Consider the following 22,046-nt stretch of genomic DNA (forward strand, 5'->3'; position numbering starts at 1 on the left):
TAGATCTCCACTGGCCATCCTCCAGTCTTGTCTCTTCCTCCTGCTCTTCTTCCTCCTTCTCCTTCTCCTCCTCCGCACATGAGCTGCAAAGCTCCTCGGTGCCTGGCAAAAATTCTTCTTCGCTGTCAGAAGTATCTCCACTGCTTGTGGAGAGTGCAAAACTGCAGCAACAGCCTCCTCTAAACTGAGTGCACGCTTCATTGTGTCTGTGCAGAAATGACCACTCAGACCAGGCTGCAAAGTATTCTCATAGACTTCAAAGGTGCACCTGAATAAACATGCTATACCATACATCCAATAAGAGAGAGGAGGCACACTCTTGATCAAGAAAAAACATAAGCACACGCCTTTGATCTCTCCCCCCCCCCCCCCCTCTCTTTCTCTCTCTCTCTCTCTCTCTCTCTCTCTCTCTCTCTCTCTCTCTCTCTCACACACACACACACACATGCACATACATACATACACAATACCATTTTATGGTGGTTAGCTGTTTTATTGTCATGCATTTTACAAGGTAAGATAACCATGTCCTGCATTCAAAACCACTGAAAATGTCTATGGTGGTGCTGTGCCTAATATTGTGTGGTGTATGCTGGGTAATCGCACAGCTAGCGACTGGGTGACTTTATTCACCCGCTTTGGCTGTTATCAGTCCATATCCCCTAGATATGGACCATCTCCTGCTAGATTGTTCAGAAGGTTGTTATCATCCATCCAGATGGAGGATCACTAACAGGAGCGTGGGAAGACTCCAGAATCCACTCTGGCTGCAATCCGGTGGATACAGCAGTGTGTACAGGTAAGACCGTTTAAACGGACAGCATTTATAGAATGACTATTAAAAGTCAGACCAGCGAGTGTCAATAATGTTAATGTGGTTATGTTAGTAATACACCGAGTGCTAATATAACAGCTTTAAGATGCATTTGTAGATGTTATTACGTGTTTTACCGTCTTTATGGTGCTAGCTTAAAGTTACGGTGTAAACGTTAGCTTATATTGGAGTAAAGCTGTTACTGTTTAAACGATGTTAGCACAGAAATATTAGCTTCTGTCATGACTGACGAAGTTACTAGTTAATAAAGTGACCCAGGGTCAGTGTAAAATACAATCCTAGCTGTGTGAACAAAGCCTGGCTCCTTTAATCCTGCATGAAAAACCTCAGGATGCAGGCTATTATTACTCTTTCCTGCTGGCACACCTGTCACACCTGAGAGTCAGCTAGAAACTTACAGTGACGTGGACATCATGCAAAGACTGCCAGACTCTGTAATACTGCAAATGATCAGTGACTCAAGTTAACACTAAACTTTAAACGGCACCTCTGTGTCTCTGTGTGCTGAACATTTAGGATTGAGTCAGGCTGCATCTGTGTTAGTCCTCTGACAGACTGGTGACCTGTCCAGGTGTGCTCTACCTATGACTACTGGGACAGGCTCTAGCTCCTGTAATAGAAATTTTATGTTATTCTCATTTAAAGCATTTAAGTGCTTATGCATATGCTTAGTTGTGACACTGTTATAGACTGTTCAATGAAAGTTTCTAAAACTAGATGAACTTACTTCAGCAGTTTGAGAAAACAACTCCCTTTACAGGTGCTGATAACGTCAAGGGCACAAAACAGCATAACCATTGATCCGTTAGGTTTCATAGCGAGACACGTGAAGTGGCAGAGCTGACATGACTGAACTGTGATGTTTGATGTGTGTTTGCTCTCCTGTGCACAGTAATAAATAGCATGATCACAGCTCTTTCTGTGTTGCAGACTTTATTTAAAAAATTCCATGACATCTACTATAACTGAACCAACCTGGTGCTCTTCATTTATGGAGGCTGTTGAGTCTGAATGTTGGATGTTGTGTATCTCGTGTTCTCTGGGCTTTGTTGTCCTCAGTCTTTTTGCAGGATCAGAAAACAAAACCGGGAGGCGCGTAAATGTTTCTTCTCCATGATGTTTCTTCAAATGTTTCTTCTGGATGATGATATGACCGTGACACGGGATGCCACCTTTGGTCTTGTGATGAAGCAAAGCTCAGGAAGAAGTGTGATTAAATGGTACCCACATGTTGAGAAGGATGTACAGGGCACCTGCAGCCAAATCCAAGCTTCAGCTTAGTTGTAGTTGCAGAATGCTATAGGACTGAGACATCTAAGGCATCAAATGTTTGATTAAACGGATGAAAAAGAGAAGTTTTTTCCCTATAATTATCACTTCTTAAAATCTGTAGCAACTTCAAGTCTGTCAGCATGCTGAGCATGCTCAGAATGTGACAATATATTTTTGTTCAATATTTAATTTCTTTCAGTTGCAATTGTTAAATGAAAAAATATATATTCTTATAATTTAGCAAACGAATTTATCAAAAAAAAACAACAACATATATCTGTATTAGTTTTAGTAAATTAATTTGACACCTGTATTGAAAATACCATATTGTATTCATACAGAATCAGTATGGTATCATTGTTTGTCTGTTCACTGATTGTTGAAGCTAAGAGCTACTTTGATCTGTTTAGATCTAAAGTATCCAAAGTTGAGTTCTAATGTTTCTTCACCCCTGTGTGTGTGATATGTGATTTCCTACATGCTGGCAGAGCAGAGCAGCAGTTTGTGCTCACAGATGGTGACGGTGTGGAGAGACGGTGGTATTTCCTCAGAAGAACCAGCAGAGTCACAAAGGACACCAGTCCATCTCACCACCTTGACTTGCTGACTGATGTTCGTCTGCACTGCACAGAGGAAATCAACTGACCGAGGTTTGTCCAGTGACGTGTTATGAAATGTATATTTGTTTTATGCTTACAGATATGTTTTTCTTGACAGAGGCTCTGCAGAGGTTAGACAAAGCAGAGAAAACATGTGCTTTACATTTTACTGTGATTTATTGAGATATTTGTTGCCTGATGTTCAGCAGGAATGGAGAAATAGAATCAAAGGGAGATGTTTTTCCTGTTTTTGTAATGATGTAAGTAAATCTTCAATATTATTTATTTGCTTGGTTATATTAGGAGCGTTTCTGAGTGAGGGGGAGAGGAGTCATCATCCAGGTAAAGTGACGTGGATCAGTGGATATACTTGTCTCCCCTTTAAAGGAGACGATCCAAGTCATCCTTAAATGTTAGCGCTTTCAAATACACAAACATTTTTAAAGGACAAAAATGAACATCCAACTTTGACTGTAATACAAAATAAATCTTTGCATGTGTGTTTTCAAACTCTCAGATGGGCAGTATATCAGTCTTGGACTGTCTAACCTGCCGGAGCAGCACTGAATGACCACCGCACGAGCATGTTCCTGCAACATTCAGCATCTGATCCTTCATCTGTGTGCTTCTGCTTTTGGTAAGTAGAGTTACCCAACTCCAGTAACTATAAACACATGCCATCCATTTCTAACGGCCTGGTTACTTCCTGTCAGTTACTTTAGAAACCATGTGGTCACCTGACCTAACACTGTTTCTTCTGCTTCCCCTTAATGTTGAAGTGTCAAATGTCAAACAGCTGGAGAGGAAACTACACCAGTGTACTGGGATGTTTCAGCAACACGTGCCAGATGCTGTTCCTTCATGGTGACATCACCAGAGACAGTCCCGCCCACCTCAGGACCCATTGATTATGATGATCTGATCCATCAAACCCCCAGCAGGTGAACTTTATTCATGACATAACACCGCAACAATGTAAAAAATTAAACAGCAACAGTCTAAATGTAAAGTGCATTCTAAAGTCCTCTTCAATAAATTGTATGCAAAGAGTCATTCAGGTCACTACAGAACCCAGAGTCTTCATCATTAAATCTCTGGTTGCTTCATTTTTTCTATCCTATATCAGATATTTTAAAGGTTAGCTTAGGTAAAGTTCCATTCTCATGGTGAGGCAAAGTGCTTTATGTGTGTGTGTGCGTGTCATGAACGGCTATAAAAGGCCTATAATTAAAGAACAAAGTGGGGTTTGAGTTCGAGTTGCGGCAGACTGTCACTACTTGTAAATGGAACGCAGCCTTCCTACGGCGGACAGCTAATAACAGGAATCGGACGCGGTCCAGCCAAGTCCACAGCAACCACCATAGCAACCGCCTAGCATGACCTTAAAAACATATTCTGTCTTCATAACTATCAAAATCGTGAAATGATTTGCAAAGTGTGAAAGTGTTACAGCTGCAGAGAGCTATGGCGGTATCTATGGAAGCTGTTTACATAGCTAATAATATACGATGTAACCATGGAGACAGTCAGTCACTTGAGCTAGCGGTGCATGTTTACTACAGTGAATAAGGTGATTGAGTGCACAGCGTCCACACTCTGCAGGGGATAAAGACATTACTTCAATATTGTTTTATATTGATATATATTAGCCTTCTGTTGACCATCACCTCAGGTTCACCATTACAGTTTCAGATTATAGATGCACACTGTCTAAACACATTCAAAAACTCATGTCTCAGAAATAAGCACAGCTGTTCATGTTTGTCATTAGAGTTTTATTTGTAAGAAAATTATGAACTTCATATTGTGCATTAAATAAAAGAACATTTCACAACTCTGAGTCAACAGAAACAGGTAACAGAAATGTCTCTAATGTGTACAGTGTAGTGTAAGCATTAAAAGATCATAAAGGAAAAACTAACATTTATGTGAAACTAATTGTAATAAAAAATGAGCAGGTGCTTTATAGATTTAAAAGAAAGAATCTGAAAACAACACTTTTTTGGTCTAAGTGATCAAAGTAGAAAACAGAACTGATGTTCAAGAACAAACCGTAGCTGCACTAATATTACACATCTCGATCGTTGTACTGAACAGACATGTTGCTTTTAAAACCACATGCAGTGTGTGACCATGACTGTTCACTGAGACCATGAACGCCACTTCGCTGAAGCATTCTTCTGCTTCTTCTTCTTGCCATTAAATTGGAAGCAGAAGCAGCACGAGCTGATTTGATCTACTGAAAGGAAAAAGCAGAACATCTGAGTTGAAACCAGTCAGCTGAAATCATTAAGACAGGAACAAATTCAATGCAGTGTCTCAAGTGGCTTAGCCTGTTACAACTGTTGATACAAGTTAAATACGGTTAACACACAGTGTCAGGGAGCTCCAGTGTGGGAACTAGTGGCTTTAGGTTTGTAGTCATTTAACTTTCATCCATTCATTCATTTAATTCAGGATTCATTTAATTCAGGAGGAAGAAATGCCAGGTTGGTGCAGGCTGGTTACATGCATTTGGTCCCATGCTGTCTTTAATTAAATGACTTGGTTCATTTTATGGCTGGGCTGTATGTGGGGTTATATCATGTTATTTGGGCAGGAGTACCTGTCCCCTGTTAGACTTAGAAAGTTTCTCCATAAGTAGAGTTTCTAACTCTTCTAGCACATCTGTGGCTCTTTTTACCCCACACTGGTTGTGAGTGTGTAAATAGCCCCACTAGTTATTTTGGGTTGCAGTTAACTAGGGAGGAAGGGGTGGGTATGCCATGATTAGGTGAATAACAATTATATGTGATACATAAATTTCACAATGCATGCATATATCTCTATCAATTAAACCTGGCCTGAGGGCTGCCATTTTTTACATTCAGTTATTTCTCTTAGAAATGTTGGAACTAAATAATGAATGTGTTACAGTTAAAGTGAAACACTGGTCAGTGTAAATGGCTCATTGGGACACAGAAACCTTTAAATTAAACCTGATATCTAGTGTCAAACAATATCAAAGCTGTAAAAGATGTTTACATTCAGAATTTATAAAACTATGATTGTAAATAAATTCAAACAAGTGAGCTTTTCTCTTTGTGCTGAATATCAACACTGTGGTTTCTTAGACTGTAAGCTTTACTTTAGTGCAACCAGTTGCAGAAGCTGCCACTCCAAATGTCTTTTGATAACAAGAAAAAAATACCTTTTCAGTACACGGCCTGAAGTTCTTCTCCGACATCTTCTGCAATCGGCTTTGTCTGCTGGTTTGAAGACAATAAACCACAAAAAAGATGATTTAGTCACTTTGTCTGCGTCATGCAGCTCGAATGTGTCGTGTAACGATGTTGAATAGCCGTCGTTATCCCTCTGCTTTGAGCCTTTTATCAAAAGTTACAGCTAACTTCATGAAGTTGTACAAAAAGGCTTCATTTCGTCGAGACAGTGCGTTTCTGACTATTACATGCATTTGAATGGAGTTCTTGCACGAAACAAAGTATAAGTTTTCATTATGTGAACACTAAACTTTAAACAGTACCTCTGTGTCTCTGTGTGCTGAACATTTAGGATTGAGTCCGCATTGACTTTATTTATTGAGACTTTAATGTGCTAAAAGCAGGTTGAAGACAGCTCAGAAACATTTGAAGATTAAAATTTAGCATTATGGCTGCTGGTGGTTTGTAAAGCCTATACTCAGCTGTAGTTTTTGTTACTAATTTATGTTTGTTGTTGTTTAACACAGATTTCAGAAGAGCAAATATGCTTAATAGTTTAACTAGATTTCATTTGTCAGTGTGGGACTGCTGAGTCACCTGAAGAACTCATTTCATTCATTCTCCACATGATGTTCATATACAGAAATGTTTCACAGGAACTGGTTCCTCCCAAACTGTGAACTAGTGTGTTTCCATAGATTATCTCTGTATGAATGTACTTTTAAATGAATGCAAGTGTTTGTCCTTTTTTGTTCCTCAGTTACAGTACGTGATATCTTGATATCAGGCGGTCAACACTGGGGGAAGACAAGAAGCAGACGTACTTCCAAGAGGGAGCTGCAGTGAGGACACAGCCAGGTCACTGAGGTCAGAGGTCAGAATCTGAAACAGCTCAGGTTTATATTTTAGGGGTTATAAAAAATCAAAATGTATTTATGAAGAAACCTTTAAATAATAGTCATAATTATGATTATTATAAGAAATATCAAACATTTAAGTGGATTTTCTGTTACACATATTGTATTAGCCCTGCAATAAACTGGCAGCCTGTCTTTGTCCTGTATCAGCTGGGATAGGCTTCATCCTCCCGCAACCCTGAATTGGATACATTGTATTCCAATTATGTAATCTGATCATTTACAAACTCAAGGTATCTAATCAAAATGTAAGTAATAATTATAAAATGGGAAAGCAGAAATAAGTGTGACATAAATGTAAATGTGTTAGCTGACATAGAGGACAGCTACATGTAGTCTGAAAAACCTTTGTTGTCAAGTATTGCAGGTATATCAGCACGAGACATTCTTACATAGAAGAGTCTGTTAAAGTCTCTAACTCAGCGAAGCATTATTGGTCCCGTCTGTTTGGATAAATATAGTAAGTTGATGTTTGTCCATTTATTGACACATTTTCTTAAGTGCTTATCCAGTTCAGGATCACAGTGGAGCTGCAGCTGGATATGTTCATTAAATAAACCTTACAAAAGTTAACAATAAACCTGCATCCATGTACGTTGTTGTCCACAGGATAAGAAAATCAAACTGGAACACTGTGGAACATGTTAATAAATGTTTGTGTGTTTATGCCTGTGTCTTTCACAGGAGGCGCTGGAAGGTTTCCCTAATAGTTCCTGGTGAATCAAAGCAAAACCATAAAGGTTGCTGGATTGCATGATGGCCTTACCCCTGAGCAGTCATCCTGTTAAAGGAGGAACCAGTTAGAAGCTGTTTTCAAAGTAGCTGAGCAGATTTCATCTCAAGTAAGCGATTAACTGTTTGTTCATCTGTTCTGCCACTTAAAGAGCATTTAAGGACGTCTTTTGAGTGTCCAGCTGAATTAATTCTACTGGCTCTCATGGTCATTTGTTATTATAGACATATTTTTCATGTTCATCCAGCTATTTAGTAAATTCTATCTATTTAGTAATATCCGTCAGCTATAAAATGTAATATAAATATAAAAAATATCTAAATATCTCCTGCACTTTATATTTTAATGATGTAAGTCTGTTATCGTGTTACATTAGCATTCCTCACATATCAATGAGATGCTGTACAGTACAATCCTACTGACGCAGCAGAGGGATAACGACGGCTATTCAACATCGTTACACGACACATTCGAGCTGCATGACACAGACAAAGTGACTAAATCATCTTTTTTATGGTCTTCAAACCAGCAGACAAAGCCGATTGCAGAAGATGTCGGAGAAGAACTTCAGGCCGTGTACTGAAAAGGTATTTTTTTCTTGTTATCAAAAGACATTTGGAGTGGCAGCTTCTGCAACTGGTTGCACTAAAGTAAAGCTTACAGTCTAAGAAACCACAGTGTTGATATTCAGCACAAAGAGAAAAGCTCACTTGTTTGAATTTATTTACAATCATAGTTTTATAAATTCTGAATGTAAACATCTTTTACAGCTTTGATATTGTTTGACACTAGATATCAGGTTTAATTTAAAGGTTTCTGTGTCCCAATGAGCCATTTACACTGACCAGTGTTTCACTTTAACTGTAACACATTCATTATTTAGTTCCAACATTTCTAAGAGAAATAACTGAATGTAAAAAATGGCAGCCCTCAGGCCAGGTTTAATTGATAGAGATATATGCATGCATTGTGAAATTTATGTATCACATATAATTGTTATTCACCTAATCATGGCATACCCACCCCTTCCTCCCTAGTTAACTGCAACCCAAAATAACTAGTGGGGCTATTTACACACTCACAACCAGTGTGGGGTAAAAAGAGCCACAGATGTGCTAGAAGAGTTAGAAACTCTACTTATGGAGAAACTTTCTAAGTCTAACAGGGGACAGGTACTCCTGCCCAAATAACATGATATAACCCCACATACAGCCCAGCCATAAAATGAACCAAGTCATTTAATTAAAGACAGCATGGGACCAAATGCATGTAACCAGCCTGCACCAACCTGGCATTTCTTCCTCCTGAATTAAATGAATCCTGAATTAAATGAATGAATGGATGAAAGTTAAATGACTACAAACCTAAAGCCACTAGTTCCCACACTGGAGCTCCCTGACACTGTGTGTTAACCGTATTTAGCTTGTATCAACAGTTGTAACAGGCTAAGCCACTTGAGACACTGCATTGAATTTGTTCCTGTCTTAATGATTTCAGCTGACTGGTTTCAACTCAGATGTTCTGCTTTTTCCTTTCAGTAGATCAAATCAGCTCGTGCTGCTTCTGCTTCCAATTTAATGGCAAGAAGAAGAAGAATGCTTCAGCGAAGTGGCGTTCATGGTCTCAGTGAACAGTCATGGTCACACACTGCATGTGGTTTTAAAAGCAACATGTCTGTTCAGTACAACGATCGAGATGTGTAATATTAGTGCAGCTACGGTTTGTTCTTGAACATCAGTTCTGTTTTCTACTTTGATCACTTAGACCAAAAAAGTGTTGTTTTCAGATTCTTTCTTTTAAATCTATAAAGCACCTGCTCATTTTTTATTACAATTAGTTTCACATAAATGTTAGTTTTTCCTTTATGATCTTTTAATGCTTACACTACACTGTACACATTAGAGACATTTCTGTTACCTGTTTCTGTTGACTCAGAGTTGTGAAATGTTCTTTTATTTAATGCACAATATGAAGTTCATAATTTTCTTACAAATAAAACTCTAATGACAAACATGAACAGCTGTGCTTATTTCTGAGACATGAGTTTTTGAATGTGTTTAGACAGTGTGCATCTGTAATCTGAAACTGTAATGGTGAACCTGAGGTGATGGTCAACAGAAGGCAAATATATATCAATATAAAACAATATTGAAGTAATGTCTTTACCCCCTGCAGAGTGTGGACGCTGTGCACTCAATCACCTTATTCACTGTAGAAAACGTGACTGACTGTCTCCATGGTTACATCGTATATTATTAGCTATGTAAACAGCTTCCATAGCTCTCTGCAGCTGTAACACTTTCACACTTTGCAAATCATTTCATGATTTTGATAGTTATGAAGACAGAATATGTTTTTAAGGTCATGCTAGGCGGTTGCTATGGTGGTTGCTGTGGACTTGGCTGGACCGCGTCCGATTCCTGTTATTAGCTGTCCGCCGTAGGAAGGCTGTGTTCCATTTACAAGTAGTGACAGTCTGCCGCAACTCAAACTCAAACCCCGCTTTGTTCTTTAATTATAGGCCTTTTATAGCCGTTCATGACACGCACACACACACACATAAAGCACTTTGCCTCACCATGAGAATGGAACTTTACCTAAGCTAACCTTTAAAATATCTGATATAGGATAGAAAAATGAAGCAACCAGAGATTTAATGATAAAGATTCTAAAACCCACTGTCTTGACAAAATAAAGCGTTTTTGTACAACTTCATATAAATAGCTGTAACTTTTGATAGAAGATTCAGATATACGTATTCATGACTTTATCTTATAGAACTCAATATCCCCGTGCTGGGCAAACAGGTTTTGCAGCCGTTTGAGCTAAGATTTTAAAATTATTCACATAATGAAAACCTATACTTTGTCTCAGGCGAGTTTCCCATTCAAATGCATGTAACAGTGAGAAACGCATTGTCTTGGCGAAATAAAGCGTTTTTGAACAACTTCATATAAATCGCTTTAACTTTTGATAGAAGACTCAGACAAACATGTTTATGGCTTTATCTTATAGAACTCAATATCCCCGTGCTGGGCAAACAGGTTTTGCAGCCGTTTGAGCTAAGATTTTAAAATTATTCACATAATGAAAACCTATACTTTGTTTCAGGCGAGTTTCCCATTCAAATGCATGTAACAGTGAGAAACGCATTGTCTTGGCGAAATAAAGCATTTTTGAACAACTTCATATAAATCGCTGTAACTTTTGATGGAAGACTCAGACAAATATGTTTATGGCTTTATCTTATAGAACTCAATAGCCCCGTGCTGGGCAAACAGGTTTTGCAGCCGTTTGAGCTAAGATTTTAAAATTATTCACATAATGAAAACCTATACTTTGTTTCAGGCGAGTTTCCCATTCAAATGCATGTAACAGTGAGAAACGCATTGTCTTGGCGAAATAAAGCGTTTTTGTACAACTTCATATAAATCGCTGTAACTTTTGATAGAAGACTCAGACAAACATGTTTATGGCTTTATCTTATAGAACTCAATATCCCCGTGCTGGGCAAACTGGTTTTGCAGCCGTTTGAGCTAAGATTTTAAAATTATTCACATAATGAAAACCTATACTTTGTTTCAGGCGAGTTTCCCATTCAAATGCATGTAACAGTGAAAAACGCATTGTCTTGGCGAAATAAAGCGTTTTTGTACAACTTCATATAAATAGCTGTAACTTTTGATAGAAGATTCAGATATACGTATTCATGACTTTATCTTATAGAACTCAATATCCCCGTGCTGGGCAAACAGGTTTTGCAGCCGTTTGAGCTAAGATTTTAAAATTATTCACATAATGAAAACCTATACTTTGTTTCAGGCGAGTTTCCCATTCAAATGCATGTAACAGTGAGAAACGCATTGTCTTGGCGAAATAAAGCGTTTTTGTACAACTTCATATAAATAGCTGTAACTTTTGATAGAAGATTCAGATATACGTATTCATGACTTTATCTTATAGAACTCAATATCCCCGTGCTGGGCAAACAGGTTTTGCAGCCGTTTGAGCTAAGATTTTAAAATTATTCACATAATGAAAACCTATACTTTGTCTCAGGCGAGTTTCCCATTCAAATGCATGTAACAGTGAGAAACGCATTGTCTTGGCGAAATAAAGCGTTTTTGAACAACTTCATATAAATCGCTGTAACTTTTGATAGAAGACTCAGACAAACATGTTTATGGCTTTATCTTATAGAACTCAATATCCCCGTGCTGGGCAAACAGGTTTTGCAGCCGTTTGAGCTAAGATTTTAAAATTATTCACATAATGAAAACCTATACTTTGTCTCAGGCGAGTTTCCCATTCAAATGCATGTAACAGTGAGAAACGCATTGTCTTGGCGAAATAAAGCGTTTTTGAACAACTTCATATAAATCGCTTTAACTTTTGATAGAAGACTCAGACAAACATGTTTATGGCTTTATCTTATAGAACTCAATATCCCCGTGCTGGGCAAACAGGTTTTGCAGCCGTTTGAGCTAAGATTTTAAAATTATTCACATAATGAAAACCTATACTTTGTTTCAGGCGAGTTCCCCATTCAAATGCATGCAACAGTGAGAAACGCACTGTCTTGGCGAAATAAAGCGTTTTTGAACAACTTCATATAAATCGCTGTAACTTTTGATAGAAGACTCAGACAAACATGTTTATGGCTTTATCTTATAGAACTCAATATCCCCGTGCTGGGCAAACAGAACAGGTTTTGCAGCCGTTTGAGCTAAGATTTTAAAATTATTCACATAATGAAAACCTATACTTTGTTTCAGGCGAGTTTCCCATTCAAATGCATGTAACAGTGAGAAACGCATTGTCTTGGCGAAATAAAGCGTTTTTGAACAACTTCATATAAATCGCTGTAACTTTTGATGGAAGACTCAGACAAACATGTTTATGGCTTTATCTTATAGAACTCAATATCCCCGTGCTGGGCAAACAGGTTTTGCAGCCGTTTGAGCTAAGATTTTAAAATTATTCACATAATGAAAACCTATACTTTGTCTCAGGCGAGTTTCCCATTCAAATGCATGTAACAGTGAGAAACGCATTGTCTTGGCGAAATAAAGCGTTTTTGAACAACTTCATATAAATCGCTGTAACTTTTGATAGAAGACTCAGACAAACATGTTTATGGCTTTATCTTATAGAACTCAATATCCCCGTGCTGGGCAAACAGGTTTTGCAGCCGTTTGAGCTAAGATTTTAAAATTATTCACATAATGAAAACCTATACTTTGTTTCAGGCGAGTTCCCCATTCAAATGCATGCAACAGTGAGAAACGCATTGTCTTGGCGAAATAAAGCGTTTTTGAACAACTTCATATAAATCGCTGTAACTTTTGATGGAAGATTCAGATATACTATTCATGACTTTATCTTATAGAACTCAATATCCCCGTGCTGGGCAAACAGAACAGGTTTTGCAGCCGTTTGAGCTAAGATTTTAAAATTATTCACATAATGAAAACCTATACTTTGTTTCAGGCGAGTTTCCCATTCAAATGCATGTAACAGTGAGAAACGCATTGTCTTGGCGAAATAAAGCGTTTTTGAACAACTTCATATAAATCGCTGTAACTTTTGATAGAAGACTCAGACAAACATGTTTATGGCTTTATCTTATAGAACTCAATATCCCCGTGCTGGGCAAACAGAACAGGTTTTGCAGCCGTTTGAGCTAAGATTTTAAAATTATTCACATAATGAAAACCTATACTTTGTCTCAGGCGAGTTTCCCATTCAAATGCATGTAACAGTGAGAAACGCATTGTCTTGGCGAAATAAAGCGTTTTTGAACAACTTCATATAAATCGCTGTAACTTTTGATAGAAGACTCAGACAAACATGTTTATGGCTTTATCTTATAGAACTCAATATCCCCGTGCTGGGCAAACAGGTTTTGCAGCCGTTTGAGCTAAGATTTTAAAATTATTCACATAATGAAAACCTATACTTTGTCTCAGGCGAGTTTCCCATTCAAATGCATGTAACAGTGAGAAACGCATTGTCTTGGCGAAATAAAGCGTTTTTGAACAACTTCATATAAATCGCTTTAACTTTTGATAGAAGACTCAGACAAACATGTTTATGGCTTTATCTTATAGAACTCAATATCCCCGTGCTGGGCAAACAGGTTTTGCAGCCGTTTGAGCTAAGATTTTAAAATTATTCACATAATGAAAACCTATACTTTGTTTCAGGCGAGTTCCCCATTCAAATGCATGCAACAGTGAGAAACGCACTGTCTTGGCGAAATAAAGCGTTTTTGAACAACTTCATATAAATCGCTGTAACTTTTGATAGAAGACTCAGACAAACATGTTTATGGCTTTATCTTATAGAACTCAATATCCCCGTGCTGGGCAAACAGAACAGGTTTTGCAGCCGTTTGAGCTAAGATTTTAAAATTATTCACATAATGAAAACCTATACTTTGTTTCAGGCGAGTTTCCCATTCAAATGCATGTAACAGTGAGAAACGCATTGTCTTGGCGAAATAAAGCGTTTTTGAACAACTTCATATAAATCGCTGTAACTTTTGATGGAAGACTCAGACAAACATGTTTATGGCTTTATCTTATAGAACTCAATATCCCCGTGCTGGGCAAACAGGTTTTGCAGCCGTTTGAGCTAAGATTTTAAAATTATTCACATAATGAAAACCTATACTTTGTCTCAGGCGAGTTTCCCATTCAAATGCATGTAACAGTGAGAAACGCATTGTCTTGGCGAAATAAAGCGTTTTTGAACAACTTCATATAAATCGCTGTAACTTTTGATAGAAGACTCAGACAAACATGTTTATGGCTTTATCTTATAGAACTCAATATCCCCGTGCTGGGCAAACAGGTTTTGCAGCCGTTTGAGCTAAGATTTTAAAATTATTCACATAATGAAAACCTATACTTTGTTTCAGGCGAGTTCCCCATTCAAATGCATGCAACAGTGAGAAACGCATTGTCTTGGCGAAATAAAGCGTTTTTGAACAACTTCATATAAATCGCTGTAACTTTTGATGGAAGATTCAGATATACTATTCATGACTTTATCTTATAGAACTCAATATCCCCGTGCTGGGCAAACAGAACAGGTTTTGCAGCCGTTTGAGCTAAGATTTTAAAATTATTCACATAATGAAAACCTATACTTTGTTTCAGGCGAGTTTCCCATTCAAATGCATGTAACAGTGAGAAACGCATTGTCTTGGCGAAATAAAGCGTTTTTGAACAACTTCATATAAATCGCTGTAACTTTTGATAGAAGACTCAGACAAACATGTTTATGGCTTTATCTTATAGAACTCAATATCCCCGTGCTGGGCAAACAGAACAGGTTTTGCAGCCGTTTGAGCTAAGATTTTAAAATTATTCACATAATGAAAACCTATACTTTGTTTCAGGCGAGTTTCCCATTCAAATGCATGTAACAGTGAGAAACGCATTGTCTTGGCGAAATAAAGCGTTTTTGAACAACTTCATATAAATCGCTGTAACTTTTGATGGAAGACTCAGACAAACATGTTTATGGCTTTATCTTATAGAACTCAATATCCCCGTGCTGGGCAAACAGGTTTTGCAGCCGTTTGAGCTAAGATTTTAAAATTATTCACATAATGAAAACCTATACTTTGTCTCAGGCGAGTTTCCCATTCAAATGCATGTAACAGTGAGAAACGCATTGTCTTGGCGAAATAAAGCGTTTTTGAACAACTTCATATAAATCGCTGTAACTTTTGATAGAAGACTCAGACAAACATGTTTATGGCTTTATCTTATAGAACTCAATATCCCCGTGCTGGGCAAACAGGTTTTGCAGCCGTTTGAGCTAAGATTTTAAAATTATTCACATAATGAAAACCTATACTTTGTTTCAGGCGAGTTTCCCATTCAAATGCATGTAACAGTGAGAAACGCATTGTCTTGGCGAAATAAAGCATTTTTGAACAACTTCATATAAATCGCTGTAACTTTTGATGGAAGACTCAGACAAATATGTTTATGGCTTTATCTTATAGAACTCAATAGCCCCGTGCTGGGCAAACAGGTTTTGCAGCCGTTTGAGCTAAGATTTTAAAATTATTCACATAATGAAAACCTATACTTTGTTTCAGGCGAGTTTCCCATTCAAATGCATGTAACAGTGAGAAACGCATTGTCTTGGCGAAATAAAGCGTTTTTGAACAACTTCATATAAATCGCTGTAACTTTTGATAGAAGACTCAGACAAACATGTTTATGGCTTTATCTTATAGAACTCAATATCCCCGTGCTGGGCAAACAGGTTTTGCAGCCGTTTGAGCTAAGATTTTAAAATTATTCACATAATGAAAACCTATACTTTGTTTCAGGCGAGTTTCCCATTCAAATGCATGTAACAGTGAGAAACGCATTGTCTTGGCGAAATAAAGCATTTTTGAACAACTTCATATAAATCGCTGTAACTTTTGATGGAAGACTCAGACAAATATGTTTATGGCTTTATCTTATAGAACTCAATAGCCCCGTGCTGGGCAAACAGGTTTTGCAGCCGTTTGAGCTAAGATTTTAAAATTATTCACATAATGAAAACCTATACTTTGTCTCAGGCGAGTTTCCCATTCAAATGCATGTAACAGTGAGAAACGCATTGTCTTGGCGAAATAAAGCGTTTTTGAACAACTTCATATAAATCGCTGTAACTTTTGATGGAAGATTCAGATATACTATTCATGACTTTATCTTATAGAACTCAATATCCCCGTGCTGGGCAAACAGAACAGGTTTTGCAGCCGTTTGAGCTAAGATTTTAAAATTATTCACATAATGAAAACCTATACTTTGTTTCAGGCGAGTTTCCCATTCAAATGCATGTAACAGTGAGAAACGCATTGTCTTGGCGAAATAAAGCGTTTTTGAACAACTTCATATAAATCGCTGTAACTTTTGATAGAAGACTCAGACAAACATGTTTATGGCTTTATCTTATAGAACTCAATATCCCCGTGCTGGGCAAACAGAACAGGTTTTGCAGCCGTTTGAGCTAAGATTTTAAAATTATTCACATAATGAAAACCTATACTTTGTTTCAGGCGAGTTTCCCATTCAAATGCATGTAACAGTGAGAAACGCATTGTCTTGGCGAAATAAAGCGTTTTTGAACAACTTCATATAAATCGCTGTAACTTTTGATGGAAGACTCAGACAAACATGTTTATGGCTTTATCTTATAGAACTCAATATCCCCGTGCTGGGCAAACAGGTTTTGCAGCCGTTTGAGCTAAGATTTTAAAATTATTCACATAATGAAAACCTATACTTTGTCTCAGGCGAGTTTCCCATTCAAATGCATGTAACAGTGAGAAACGCATTGTCTTGGCGAAATAAAGCGTTTTTGAACAACTTCATATAAATCGCTGTAACTTTTGATAGAAGACTCAGACAAACATGTTTATGGCTTTATCTTATAGAACTCAATATCCCCGTGCTGGGCAAACAGGTTTTGCAGCCGTTTGAGCTAAGATTTTAAAATTATTCACATAATGAAAACCTATACTTTGTTTCAGGCGAGTTTCCCATTCAAATGCATGTAACAGTGAGAAACGCATTGTCTTGGCGAAATAAAGCATTTTTGAACAACTTCATATAAATCGCTGTAACTTTTGATGGAAGACTCAGACAAATATGTTTATGGCTTTATCTTATAGAACTCAATAGCCCCGTGCTGGGCAAACAGGTTTTGCAGCCGTTTGAGCTAAGATTTTAAAATTATTCACATAATGAAAACCTATACTTTGTTTCAGGCGAGTTTCCCATTCAAATGCATGTAACAGTGAGAAACGCATTGTCTTGGCGAAATAAAGCGTTTTTGAACAACTTCATATAAATCGCTGTAACTTTTGATAGAAGACTCAGACAAACATGTTTATGGCTTTATCTTATAGAACTCAATATCCCCGTGCTGGGCAAACAGGTTTTGCAGCCGTTTGAGCTAAGATTTTAAAATTATTCACATAATGAAAACCTATACTTTGTTTCAGGCGAGTTTCCCATTCAAATGCATGTAACAGTGAGAAACGCATTGTCTTGGCGAAATAAAGCATTTTTGAACAACTTCATATAAATCGCTGTAACTTTTGATGGAAGACTCAGACAAATATGTTTATGGCTTTATCTTATAGAACTCAATAGCCCCGTGCTGGGCAAACAGGTTTTGCAGCCGTTTGAGCTAAGATTTTAAAATTATTCACATAATGAAAACCTATACTTTGTCTCAGGCGAGTTTCCCATTCAAATGCATGTAACAGTGAGAAACGCATTGTCTTGGCGAAATAAAGCGTTTTTGAACAACTTCATATAAATCGCTGTAACTTTTGATGGAAGATTCAGATATACTATTCATGACTTTATCTTATAGAACTCAATATCCCCGTGCTGGGCAAACAGAACAGGTTTTGCAGCCGTTTGAGCTAAGATTTTAAAATTATTCACATAATGAAAACCTATACTTTGTTTCAGGCGAGTTTCCCATTCAAATGCATGTAACAGTGAGAAACGCATTGTCTTGGCGAAATAAAGCGTTTTTGAACAACTTCATATAAATCGCTGTAACTTTTGATAGAAGACTCAGACAAACATGTTTATGGCTTTATCTTATAGAACTCAATATCCCCGTGCTGGGAAAACAGGTTTTGCAGCCGTTTGAGCTAAGATTTTAAAATTATTCACATAATGAAAACCTATACTTTGTCTCAGGCGAGTTTCCCATTCAAATGCATGTAACAGTGAGAAACGCATTGTCTTGGCGAAATAAAGCGTTTTTGAACAACTTCATATAAATCGCTGTAACTTTTGATAGAAGACTCAGACAAACATGTTTATGGCTTTATCTTATAGAACTCAATATCCCCGTGCTGGGCAAACAGGTTTTGCAGCCGTTTGAGCTAAGATTTTAAAATTATTCACATAATGAAAACCTATACTTTGTTTCAGGCGAGTTTCCCATTCAAATGCATGTAACAGTGAGAAACGCATTGTCTTGGCGAAATAAAGCATTTTTGAACAACTTCATATAAATCGCTGTAACTTTTGATGGAAGACTCAGACAAATATGTTTATGGCTTTATCTTATAGAACTCAATAGCCCCGTGCTGGGCAAACAGGTTTTGCAGCCGTTTGAGCTAAGATTTTAAAATTATTCACATAATGAAAACCTATACTTTGTTTCAGGCGAGTTTCCCATTCAAATGCATGTAACAGTGAGAAACGCATTGTCTTGGCGAAATAAAGCGTTTTTGTACAACTTCATATAAATAGCTGTAACTTTTGATAGAAGACTCAGATATACGTATTCATGACTTTATCTTATAGAACTCAATGTCCCCGTGCTGGGCAAACAGGTTTTGCAGCCGTTTGAGCTAAGATTTTAAAATTATTCACATAATGAAAACCTATACTTTGTCTCAGGCGAGTTTCCCATTCAAATGCATGTAACAGTGAGAAACGCATTGTCTTGGCGAAATAAAGCGTTTTTGAACAACTTCATATAAATCGCTGTAACTTTTGATAGAAGATTCAGATATACGTATTCATGACTTTATCTTATAGAACTCAATATCCCCGTGCTGGGCAAACAGGTTTTGCAGCCGTTTGAGCTAAGATTTTAAAATTATTCACATAATGAAAACCTATACTTTGTCTCAGGCGAGTTTCCCATTCAAATGCATGTAACAGTGAGAAACGCATTGTCTTGGCGAAATAAAGCGTTTTTGAACAACTTCATATAAATCGCTGTAACTTTTGATAGAAGACTCAGACAAACATGTTTATGGCTTTATCTTATAGAACTCAATATCCCCGTGCTGGGCAAACAGGTTTTGCAGCCGTTTGAGCTAAGATTTTAAAATTATTCACATAATGAAAACCTATACTTTGTCTCAGGCAAGTTTCCCATTCAAATGCATGTAACAGTGAGAAACGCATTGTCTTGGCGAAATAAAGCGTTTTTGTACAACTTCATATAAATCGCTGTAACTTTTGATAGAAGATTCAGATATACGTATTCATGACTTTATCTTATAGAACTCAATATCCCCGTGCTGGGCAAACAGGTTTTGCAGCCGTTTGAGCTAAGATTTTAAAATTATTCACATAATGAAAACCTATACTTTGTCTCAGGCGAGTTTCCCATTCAAATGCATGTAACAGTGAGAAACGCATTGTCTTGGCGAAATAAAGCGTTTTTGAACAACTTCATATAAATCGCTGTAACTTTTGATAGAAGACTCAGACAAACATGTTTATGGCTTTATCTTATAGAACTCAATATCCCCGTGCTGGGCAAACAGGTTTTGCAGCCGTTTGAGCTAAGATTTTAAAATTATTCACATAATGAAAACCTATACTTTGTCTCAGGCAAGTTTCCCATTCAAATGCATGTAACAGTGAGAAACGCATTGTCTTGGCGAAATAAAGCGTTTTTGTACAACTTCATATAAATCGCTGTAACTTTTGATAGAAGACTCAGACAAACATGTTTATGGCTTTATCTTATAGAACTCAATATCCCCGTGCTGGGCAAACAGGTTTTGCAGCCGTTTGAGCTAAGATTTTAAAATTATTCACATAATGAAAACCTATACTTTGTCTCAGGCAAGTTTCCCATTCAAATGCATGTAACAGTGAGAAACGCATTGTCTTGGCGAAATAAAGCGTTTTTGTACAACTTCATATAAATCGCTGTAACTTTTGATAGAAGATTCAGATATACGTATTCATGACTTTATCTTATAGAACTCAATATCCCCGTGCTGGGCAAACAGGTTTTGCAGCCGTTTGAGCTAAGATTTTAAAATTATTCACATAATGAAAACCTATACTTTGTCTCAGGCGAGTTTCCCATTCAAATGCATGTAACAGTGAGAAACGCATTGTCTTGGCGAAATAAAGCGTTTTTGAACAACTTCATATAAATCGCTGTAACTTTTGATAGAAGACTCAGACAAACATGTTTATGGCTTTATCTTATAGAACTCAATATCCCCGTGCTGGGCAAACAGGTTTTGCAGCCGTTTGAGCTAAGATTTTAAAATTATTCACATAATGAAAACCTATACTTTGTCTCAGGCAAGTTTCCCATTCAAATGCATGTAACAGTGAGAAACGCATTGTCTTGGCGAAATAAAGCGTTTTTGTACAACTTCATATAAATCGCTGTAACTTTTGATAGAAGATTCAGATATACGTATTCATGACTTTATCTTATAGAACTCAATATCCCCGTGCTGGGCAAACAGGTTTTGCAGCCGTTTGAGCTAAGATTTTAAAATTATTCACATAATGAAAACCTATACTTTGTCTCAGGCGAGTTTCCCATTCAAATGCATGTAACAGTGAGAAACGCATTGTCTTGGCGAAATAAAGCGTTTTTGTACAACTTCATATAAATCGCTGTAACTTTTGATAGAAGACTCAGACAAACATGTTTATGGCTTTATCTTATAGAACTCAATATCCCCGTGCTGGGCAAACAGGTTTTGCAGCCGTTTGAGCTAAGATTTTAAAATTATTCACATAATGAAAACCTATACTTTGTCTCAGGCGAGTTTCCCATTCAAATGCATGTAACAGTGAGAAACGCATTGTCTTGGCGAAATAAAGCGTTTTTGTACAACTTCATATAAATCGCTGTAACTTTTGATAGAAGATTCAGATATACGTATTCATGACTTTATCTTATAGAACTCAATATCCCCGTGCTGGGCAAAGAGGTTTTGCAAGCCATTTGAGCTAAGATTTTAAAATTATTCACATAATGAAAACCTATACTTTGTTTCAGGCGAGTTTCCCATTCAAATGCATGTAACAGTGAGAAACGCATTGTCTTGGCGAAATAAAGCATTTTTGAACAACTTCATATAAATCGCTGTAACTTTTGATAGAAGACTCAGACAAATATGTTTATGGCTTTATCTTATAGAACTCAATATCCCCGTGCTGGGCAAACAGGTTTTGCAGCCGTTTGAGCTAAGATTTTAAAATTATTCACATAATGAAAACCTATACTTTGTTTCAGGCGAGTTTCCCATTCAAATGCATGTAACAGTGAGAAACGCATTGTCTTGGCGAAATAAAGCGTTTTTGAACAACTTCATATAAATCGCTGTAACTTTTGATGGAAGATTCAGATATACTATTCATGACTTTATCTTATAGAACTCAATGTCCCCGTGCTGGGCAAACAGGTTTTGCAGCCGTTTGAGCTAAGATTTTTAAAATTATTCACATAATGAAAACCTATACGTTGTCTCAGGCGAGTTTCCCATTCAAATGCATGTAACAGTGAGAAACGCATTGTCTTGGCGAAATAAAGCGTTTTTGAACAACTTCATATAAATCGCTGTAACTTTTGATGGAAGATTCAGATATACTATTCATGACTTTATCTTATAGAACTCAATATCCCCGTGCTGGGCAAACAGAACAGGTTTTGCAGCCATTTGAGCTAAGA

The 22,046-nt window shown here is 37.2% G+C and overlaps 1 long non-coding RNA gene across 6 annotated transcripts; it reads left to right on the top strand.

Moving 5' to 3' along the window:
* Positions 1 to 440: 440 nt before the first annotated feature.
* LOC143420224 (uncharacterized) lies at positions 441 to 9,586 on the top strand. Of its 6 annotated transcripts, none has more exons than XR_013100055.1 (9): positions 441 to 514; positions 719 to 2,757; positions 3,010 to 3,048; positions 3,224 to 3,343; positions 3,486 to 3,647; positions 6,667 to 6,780; positions 7,508 to 7,665; positions 8,086 to 8,143; positions 9,095 to 9,586. It is a non-coding gene; the product is annotated as an uncharacterized LOC143420224 (long non-coding RNA). The 6 variants fall into 6 exon arrangements; XR_013100058.1 differs by lacking the exon at positions 441 to 514 and having other exon boundaries at positions 631 to 2,055; positions 2,596 to 2,757; XR_013100059.1 differs by lacking the exon at positions 441 to 514 and having other exon boundaries at positions 629 to 2,757; positions 3,010 to 3,118.
* Positions 9,587 to 22,046: the final 12,460 nt, after the last annotated feature.

The sequence above is a fragment of the Maylandia zebra genome, linkage group LG9 (genome assembly GCF_041146795.1).
Source record: "Maylandia zebra isolate NMK-2024a linkage group LG9, Mzebra_GT3a, whole genome shotgun sequence".
NCBI lineage: Eukaryota > Metazoa > Chordata > Actinopteri > Cichliformes > Cichlidae > Maylandia > Maylandia zebra.